The following is a 10,957-nucleotide window of genomic DNA, read 5'->3' on the forward strand; positions in this document are numbered from 1 at the left end:
AAGTGGTTTGGGCCGATTTGTACCGGTTCAAACGGGTTTGGGTCGATTTGTACTGGTTCAAATGGGTTTGGGCCGATTAGTACCGGTTCAAAAGGGTTTAGGCCGATTAGTACAAGTTCAAACAGGTTTGGGCCGCTTAGTACCAGTTCAAATGGGTTTGGGCCGATTTGTACCAGTTCAAACGGATTTGGGCCGATTCGTACCAGTTGAAATGGGTTTGGGCCGATTAGTACCAGTTCAAACAGGTTTGGGACGATTTTTACCAGTTCAAATGGGTTTGGGCCGATTAGTACCAGGTCAAATGGATTTGGGTCGATTAGTACCAGTTCAAACGGGTTTGGGCCGATTTATACCAGTTCAAACAGGTTTGGGACGATTTTTACCAGTTCAAATGGGTTTGGACCGAATTGTACCAGTTCAAAAGAGTTTGGGCCTATTTGTACTGGTTCAAACGGATTTGGGCCGATTTGTACCAGTTGAAATGGGTTTATGCCGATTAGTACCAGTTCAAATGGATTTGGGCCGATTTGTACCAATTCAAACAGGTTTGGGACGATTTTTACCAGTTCAAATGGGTTTGGGCCGATTAGTACCAGTTCAAATGGGTTTGGGCCGATTCGTACCAGTTCAAACGGGTTTGGGTCGATTTTTACCAGTTCAAATGGGTTTGGGCCGATTAGTACCAGTTCAAATGGGTTTGGGCCGATTCGTACCAGTTCAAACAGGTTTGGGACGATTTTTACAGGTTCAAACAGGTTTGGGCTGATTTGTGCCAGTTCAAAAGGGTTTGGGCCGATTTGTACCGGTTCAAACAGGTTTGGGCTGATTTGTACCAGTTCAAAAGGGTTTGGGCCGATTTGTACTGGTTCAAACAGGTTTGGGCTGATTTGTACCGGTTAAAAAGGGATTGGGCCGATTTGTACCGGTTCAAACAGGTTTGGGCTGATTTGTACCAGTTCAAAAGGGTTTGGGCCGATTTGTACCAGTTAAAACAGGTTTGGGCTGATTTGTACCAGTTCAAAAGGGTTTGGGCCGATTTGTACCAGTTGAAACAGGTTTGGGCTGATTTGTACCGGTTCAAAAGGGTTTGGGCCGATTTGTACCGGTTCAAACCGTTTTGAATGCTATTCGTACATGAAATGCAAAGACAGATGAAGGCAAATGAAACTGTAAATCTCTTTAACTTGTCCTTTACTTCTAAACAATTATGTTTTCAAACACACATAATGGAGAAATCAACTTGTGAAATAGAAATATATGTATTTTAATTACAGGAACAAACACCAAAATACATTAAATTAATAGAACTAGGGCATGCCCGTACTATATCTATATCTAAAATTATATCCCCCCCCTCTATTTACATGAAATGGTTTGGTCCATGAAATGTTTTGGTCCATTCGCAACGCCAAAGCGAACGGCGAACGCTTTACATGAAATGGTTTGGTCCATGAAATGTTTTGGTCCATTCGCAACGCCAAAGCGAACGGCGAACGGCTTGCGAGTACAGTGACAATCCCCCCGGGGTTTTAATTAGTTTTAAAACATCGTTTAACGCCAACATAGCGCCAACATAGTTTGCCCACGGGAAATAAATGAATACGCTCTCAAATGTGCCATCCGAGGCAGAGTGTGTTCGCCACGTTCGGCACACGCGATAGCTCGCTGCTCTCTGATTGGTTGAATCGTTTTTTGGACATAGCTCGGTAAGTAATTGTCCGATTAATATGAAACCTTGAAAAGGCACATCCTCGGGTCCCCAGCAATATACCTGGCAAGTTTAAAGTATATCGGACCCGTGGTTGTCGAGAAACAGCGGTCACAGACAAACAAACAAACACACAGAGATTACTGGAATTATAGATAGATGTAGAAACAATAATAATATTGCCAATGGCGTTCACAAAACTTAATCATGTTGTAGTAACCACATGTGTGGAAACCATACACCTGTAAGAAGCAATTTCAAAAATAACCAGGTTTACATACATTTGCAGCCATACAGATATGGAACATATTCTGTTCTGGTGAATGTTTTTTTTCATTAGTAATGTGAAATGGGGTAAATTAGTAATTAGTAATTTAGTAATTGTGTTCATTTAGTAATTCATTTCATTCGAATGTTGATGAGGTATAGAGATGTGTCGAGTAATGTGATAGTGGGTAAAAATGTACAGGAGTGTTGATAATGGAGTTATCACAAGAATTCCTCTGTTAAAATTTTGTTTCTCAGATTATTTGGCTGATTTTGGCTTTGCTGGAAATTCTGCACCAGTATTTTTGATTTCACCCTGTAGGGGAAACAGCATTGGGACCTCCCCTTCAGCACCCATTCTTGACCCACGTAAACACATTGGCACGGAAAATCATTCGCATAGAGCTGCTAGAGGGGTGACCCAATGCACCCGGCCTTAAAATGTGCCCGTTTCCCCTCTCCCAATCCCAATTGTTCTTTACTAGGGCGTGCCCGTACTATATATATATCTAAAATTATATCCCCCCCCCCTCTATTTACATGAAATGGTTTGGTCCATTCGCAAAGCCAAAGCGAACGGCTTGCGAGTACGGTGACAATCCCCCCCCTCTATTTACATGAAATGGTTTGGTCCATTCGCAAAGCCAAAGCGAACGGCTTGCGAGTACGGTGACCATAGCTCGGTAACTACTTCTCCGATTAATATGAAACCTTGAAAAGGCACATCCTCAGGTCCCCAGCAATATATCTGGCAATTTTAATTGAATTACTATCCGTAATGGCGCACGCGCTCTCACATCGGCCACGCCTACGCAACAACGTGTTCTGTGATTGGCTGGCCTACCCCGCAACCTGTTCTGTGATTAGTTTGGTAAATAAATCGCCATAGCTCGGTAACTACTTCTCCGATTAATATGAAACCTTGAAAAGGCACATCCTCAGGTCCCCAGCAATATACCTGGCAAGTTTCAAGTATATCGGACCCGTGGTTGTCGAGAAACAGCGGTCACAGACAAACACACAGACACACACACAGACACACACACACACAGAGATTACTGGAATTATAGATAGATGTATTTGGAACAATTATTACCCTCACCAGAGGAGAGGGTATTGCATTTGATTCCATTTGTCTGTTTGTTACTTGCCGGAATAGATTCCGGCAAGTGTGTTGGTTGGTTGGTTTGTCTGTCTGTCTGTTTGTCTGTTTGTGCGCAGTACTACGTCTACATCGTTGCACATAGCATCGCCATACTTTACACACATATTTGTCTTGCCCAGGAATAGACTGTACCCAATTTTTAACTCTCTAGGCCCAAGGCCTCCATTATGACGTCATAATTCGATAATTCGACAAGTACAAAACGTCATCCAATCAAGATGCAATTTCTTGAGCGCCATGTCGGCACAAACTGGTGGAGAAAAAACAAATGATGACGTCATCGGTAACGTGGTTTGGCCGCCATCTTGGAAAAACCGAAAAATTTTGCACCTCTATATCTCCGAAAGTGCTGAATAGAAAAAATTGAGACATGGCTCATTGTAAAGAACTCTGCATGGGGAATAAAATATGTTAATGATGATGATAGGTGCCATTATGACGTCATAATTCGACAAGTACAAAACTTCATCCAATCAAGATGAAATTTCTTGAGCATAATCTAGGAATAAATTAGTTTAGATAACAAATAATGATGACGTCATCGGTCACGTGGTTCGGCCGCCATATTTTTAATTCCGGCAAGTCCTTGGTCTCTGACCGATTTCTCATCTGTTTGTTTGTTTGTCCGCACAGAATAAATATGATTTTCTCCGCAACCGTTGGTCCGATTGACAGGAAATTTTCACCATAGGTGCCCCTTCTCCAATGTACTGTAAACAATGATATCGTAGAATTTTTTTAATGATACGTATGACGTCATAGGTCACGTGGTATGGGCGCCATCTTGGAAAACCCGAAAAGATTTGCACCTCCATATCTCCAAAAGCGCGTAGAAAACATTTAGACATGGCTCACTGTAAAGAACTCTCCATGAGGAATAATATTACGTTACATTACATTACATTAACATTAACATTACATTACATCAACATTACATTACGCTAATCACGTTAATGATGATGTAATAGGTGCCTTCATTATGACGTTATAATTCAACAAGTACAAAACTTTATCCGATCAAGATGAAATTTCTTGAGCCTCATCGATGGATAATTGGCGGAGAAAAAATAATGATGACGTCATCGGTCACGTTGTTCGGCCGCCATGTTTGTTTTTACACAAAGGCCTTAAAAACACTAATAACGCATCCTGGCGAGGGTCTGCAATCTCTGATTGCTCTTTCTTGTTTGAGTACAGTAATGTGTGCAACAGCCTTTGCATGGAATTAGTTAACTGCATTGAGCCTTTGAACATTTTTATTCGTCATATTTTTTTAGCCGTTCAATAGTAGACCATGGTGTGTTCCGTTAGCAAGCAGCTTGCTTGTTTAAAAATGATCAAGCAAACACTCCAACGGAACAAAGCACTCGGCACCGCTTAACAAGATGGCGGTCTCCATGTAAACAATGATATCATGATCTCGATGCTAAATGGATAGGAAGGCAAGCTAATTTTTTGTAGCTATTTGTTCGCCATCGTTGCTCTCCCATGAGTCCCCAAAACAAATGAATAGAACTGTAGTAACTAAGGTGAATGCCATTTACCAATGAAATGCGGATCCTCTTCTTCTTTGATCACGACCCTAGCTGTTTTTTACAATTGTAAGTAGCACACGATGGTATTTCATAAATACTACAACAATGCTTTTTTCAACCCGCGAATGGACTAAAATCAAGTGAGAAAAGAGAAAAAAATCAAACAGGAAGGTGGAATTTTCGTCCCTTGACGCAAACGGGTTTTTCTGGCGAGGAGGAGAAGAAAGGTGGAAGGAAGAAAGGTATATTTTCAGGGTGGCATAGTTCCGAACCCGAAGGATCGGTAACCGACACAATTTCGGTCTTCGAGGCCGGCCGATAGGCACAGTGTGACCAGAAGGGACGAGGTTCTCCTGACCACGTGGCCCTCGACTTGGTGGGGTTTGTCCGCACAATGTGGGTGCTTCAGGATGAACTTTAGCCGGGGAGCGTTTGGGCGCCCCGGTCTGATACTGCCGCCCACGCGCAGAACACCTTGTGAGTGCACGTGGGTCCCGGCGGTCCCACTGGCCTAGCGCTACCATGTTTAGACAGCGAAATCCGTCCCCGGGCACCGGCACCTACTCCCAGAAGTCAAGAGAATAGCGGCGCCAGGCACGGTAGGACACCCGCGGAGCCCCGGCGGACCGGGGACGCGCGAGCCTACGCGTTAGCGTGCTACGGCGGAACCAAAGGCTTCGGCCACGGCCAGGTCGATACTCGGCCCGGCCGCACCGGAAATGAACTGGTTCGACACCCGCGCTAGAGAGGTCGCGGGCGACTGAGATGTATTAACAAATTAATTAATTAATTTGAGACGTCCAATTTCTAGTGTTTGGAAATTTGGAAGAGCTTGACCCTAGCCTTTCCCTTGCGAGGGCAAGGAGGAACTTAACACTTGACACTTAAGCTTAGTTTGAAGTACACCCTGACCAGCGCTCAAGGTGGGACGGCAAGGCAACCAGAAGGGACGAGGTTCTCCTGACCACGTGGCCCTCGATCTGGGAAGCGAGAGGCGTTCCATTAGTGGACGCGCCCCTCACGCCCGACTTTTGGGTGGCCCCGGCAGGCCGTTTGTTTTGACGTTCCGTGACAGGCCCCGCACCCCCACTGTTACGTGGTCCTCCCGGTGACTCCCTGGTCTCGGTGACCCCCGGACCGTGAGAGGAACTCCGCCAGAAAGATCTATTATTTATGCGCTTTCATAACGCAATCAATATGAATTCCAGTCAATAAGAAACCCCGCACCAAGGATCCGGGATTAATCAATGATATATTCCCCGAGCAATCAACAACCATCAACAATCAACAATCAACAATCAACAATCAATATTACAAAGATGGCCATCTTATATATGTGTCCCCTTTCCCCACTCACGACCACTTGGGCCACTGTCCCTCACAATGTCTCTGGGCCCCTCCAGACCAAGGTGTAGGTCGGCTTCTCCGCACACGGGCGGTTGAACAAACCCCTGGCTGACGTGCTCCCAAACGTGCACGTCACGTACCGGGAACAACAGCTGCAGCACACACCTCCTTGCCAAGCAAAGCGGGCCAAGCAACACGCGGCTTGCCCAGCGCGCGAGGCCCAAGGTGCGACCCATACGCGTCCTTGTAGACGGTGAGGCGAACTGTGCCGGACGCTTGGTTCCGTGCACGAACCTACGGCAACTTGACGTGTCAAGGGGTAATTCCTTTTGTCAGACGGGCTTTCAAACGCAGCGTCCTCCACGCTGCTCAATATCGATACCAACTCGCGTCGGAGCTCGGCGAGGAAGAGGAAGAAGATCGTCGCTTCTCCAGGACCTCGTGTCTTTTCTTCTTCCGTTTCCGGTCTCCTTTTTCCCAGAAGGGCTCCTGACCCTTTAATCACAACAACCTTTAATCGACTACAGATTGATAAGCAAAGACCTGAATAGTAATTCACATAAATTCGTAACACTCCCCCCCTTCAAGAAAGAAAGTTTGAACCCAGCGAAAACTTTCTTTGCCGGCCAACTTGGATAAACAAACCAGATAACTCACCCCCCCCCCCCCAAATCATCAGTTCCCCCCGGGCACAGTCATCACTGAAAAATAAAGCAACAAAATTTCACACAATCCCCTAGATTAATTCCCTCTGGACCAAGCGTCAACCACTTCTAGTTTCTCTTCAATGACGGTTAAGAGGTGGTGACCAAAGCCCCCAAATTTAAACCTCTCTATAGCACTTTTTCGGGAGGCCCAGCGGAGTATTCCCTACATGGACGCCTGAAGGAATGTGGAGTTCACGGTTAGTCCGGGGAGGAAAGTTCATTACATGGACGCCTTTAAGAACGTGGAGTTCACGGTTAGTCCGTGCAGGAAAGTTCACTACCTGGACGCCTTTAAGAACGTGGCGTTCACGGTGAGTCCGTGTAGGAGCCCCGGCTCGGCGGCTCCACCATATATATTTTCACCACCTTTAATTTCAAGAAAAGAAGAAATATTGGGAGAAGAAATATGGCGGATGGAGCGCTTCCGGTGGCTTCAGGACAAGTCGACAAATTAACGTTAGGAACCCCATCCAGTTAGTTTCGAGATCAGAGATCGTGGCACTCGAGCAAATGTTGTCCTGGCCGTCGTTTTAAGTTTTACTCGTTCCTCTTGTGACAAATTCCCCAAACTGATTTACTATGTTAACAGCGACTACAAAGTACAAGGAAGAGGGAAATAAAGATAAATCAAAGGGGCGTCAGAGGGAGGAACCCCATGCCAACCTTATCTATGGACTCTACCATTGTGTATTTTGGGGAGGACTTATTGTATGTTTGTAGATATTGAATAGTTAGGATGACAGTAGAGTAAAAATTACAGTATGAAATGCAAGTTTCAATAATATTATGAATATACATAAGAAGGATATGTCTTTGAACATTTCACTGGTTGTAGACTTGTATTATCGTTTGGTATCCGACTACGGCGGCCATTTTTATGGTGTAGCCCAAAGGACAAAGCCGTCAAGAGCAGTGTTTGTCCATCTGTATGTCCCCACAAACGTATACCAATCAGAGCTGAGGATATGGTCACATGACAGGGTGATGTGTTTACATATGATGTTATTACGGCAATACGGCTGCTGACTTTCCACGCACCGCCATTTTTATTCCAATTTCGTTCAGGCCTAACATATCGTCGAACCTGTCATATATCACAATCACCATGCTCTACCTTTACGTTTTTCATTCAGTGTGAGACACAAACAAACCGATTGTTAAAATGACCACGAAATATCGAAAGCATCAGCTTTATGGGTCTTCCAACGACACAGTATGTATAGGCCTTAGGCTTCATGCCTCACCTTCGGGCCGTTTCGGACAAATTAAGCCCACGTTTCTTAACACAGGAGTATCGTTTTCGTAATAGTAATAATAATAACACAGTTAATATGACCATAACACTTTAATCCCAATGTCGTGAATACAAAGTTAATGGAGTTAATGAAGTGGTGTATGGTTCATGATCAATGATAAGCGGTGTACGGTACTAATAACCGTGGAAGTAAGGAATGCGCCTCGGTTTTTTGATAGCATGTTATTAACCAAATCCATGTGGGGTATATAGATTACAGTAGATCTTCCCTCAGTTCTGTAAGTAAAATTTACCGCACGGATGCCTGGATTCCTCCAAATTTCTTTGTTTATACGGATGCATTCCTCACAGATGCCAATTTATAAGCAGCATTAGCGACTGTTTAAAAAGCTAATCATGTGTGTTTGTGGTTTATAATATTTTACAAGCCCAGCTGCGCCGCTCTTAGACTTTCGGTCCTGTTATTAACATAACGATCAAGCACCTCTCGTAATCGCTTGGTCCACTTGCCTAGCGGCTAGGCGAACGGTTTGCAAAACGGTTGTTACTGAACGTCAGGCTTGGCAAGCGATAGCAAGCTGCTTGCTAACGGAACACACTATTGTAGTTTTGTAGAAACTAGGCAGACATGCCTTTATCCATCACTTCAGTGACCTTACTGTTGGGTTTAACTAAACGACTGCATGTTCTACTTTACCAACATATTGTATATTTATCTGTGAGTCTCAGGGAGGATGTAAAATGTTGTAATACATGAAAATAGGATCTTTACGTACACCACCAAAGGTGGATGGAGGTTATGTTTTCACCCCTGTCTGTCTGTTTGTTTGTGAACAGAATATCTCAAAGAGTTATGGACGGATTTAGACGAAACTTGGTGGAGAGGTTGTGTGTGTGACGAGGAAGAATCGATTCGATTATGGTGAAGATGCGGATCCGGATCCGGCTAGTAGAATTTTTAAAGTGATTCTTCACCATTGGGAGATATGGCCAAAACGATATATAGCAGGACATCTGAAAAAGTTGTGGAAGGATGATTTTGATTAAATGTGATTCTGTATTGTGATTTTCTGGTCTACTCTGGGATACAAAATGTAAACTGTTCACCTGGCAGAGGTATGCTCTCCACTGAGTGCTGTTCTAGTTAGTGGATGCCACTAAAGGTGGATGGAGGTTATGTTTTCATTGTCTGGCTCATTCTGTGTAGTTTTATACACGGTATTCTTCTATTGATTAGAGAAGTATTACTATATATAATTTTGTGTGCTTCTCACGTGTCCTTCTAAAGGTTTCCTGCTGTCGTAGAATAATACATATTACCTTTAGAACCGCGACATGACGCTCTCTTTTCCGATTTTTCTTCAATCGAGGATAGAGGGCTTTTAGTTTTAATACAGGTATCATTATGATTATACGGACACTAATGTTTGTTCCAAGTAAATCGATCGTTTTCCAATGCTTTCACTTTCCAACGGTACGATTGTTATTGTTTTATGACAGCAGGAACTCTTTTCAATGAAGCGACACACATACACACACACACACACACACACACACACACACACACACACGCACACACACACACACACACACACACACACATACACACACACACACACACACACACACACATACATACATACACACACATGCATATACATACACATACACTCTCTTGTTTGTTTATGTGTGTGTGTATATTTTGTACACATACACACAAAAACAAACAAACAAACAAACATACATACACACACAAACACATATATACATGCACACATACGTACACATACATACATACACACACACACATACATACATAAACATAAAAACAAACACATACATACACACACAAACACATATATACACACACACACACACATACACACACACACACACACACACACACACACACACACACACACACACACACACACACACACACATACATACACACACATGCATATACATACACATACACTCTCTTGTTTGTTTGTGTGTGTGTGTGTATATTTTGTACACATACACACAAAAACAAACAAACAAACAAACATACATACACACACAAACACATATATACATGCACACATACGTACACATACATACATACACACACACACATACATACATAAACATAAAAACAAACACATACATACACACACAAACACATATATACACACACACACACACATACATACATACACACACACACACAAACACATATATAAGACACACCCACATACACATACATACATACACACACACACACATACACACACAAACAAACACACACATACACACACACAAACAAAAACACACATATACACACACACACACATACACACAAACACACTTATACACACACACACACACACACATACACACAAACACACTTATACACACACACACACACACACAAACACACTTATACACACACACCTTTTTGTTATAGATGTGATCTCCTTTTAGCTGACCGTTGATGAGAGATATTTACCTCCGCCACCAAAGTTGGATAGAGATTATGTTTTCACCCCTGTCTGTCCGTTTGTTTGTTTGTGAACAAAATATCTCAAAAAGTTGTGGACGGATTCGGACGAACTTTGGCAGAGAGGTAGCGAATGTGACAAGGAGGAAATGATTAGATTTTGGTGAACATCCGGATTCGGATCCGGCTACTAGAATTTTGAAGTGATTTTTCACCATTGGGAGATCGGGCCAAAAACGATACATAGCAGGATATCTCAAAAAGTTATTGATGGATTTGGACGAACCCTGGTGGACCAGTTGTGTGTGTGACAAGGAAGAATCGATTCAATTTTGGTGAAGATCCGGATCTGGATCCAACTAGTAGAATTTTTTAAGTGAATCTTCACCATTGAGTGATATGGCCAACCAGGCGGAGGTTTGCTCTCTACTGAGTGCCGTTCTAGTTTGCTAATGTCATCCCATCGTATAAGGACGACATGTTTTTATTGG

Source organism: Myxine glutinosa, chromosome 3 (assembly GCF_964187855.1).
Source record: "Myxine glutinosa chromosome 3, kmMyxGlut1.1, whole genome shotgun sequence".
NCBI classification, from domain to species: Eukaryota; Metazoa; Chordata; class Myxini; order Myxiniformes; family Myxinidae; genus Myxine; species Myxine glutinosa.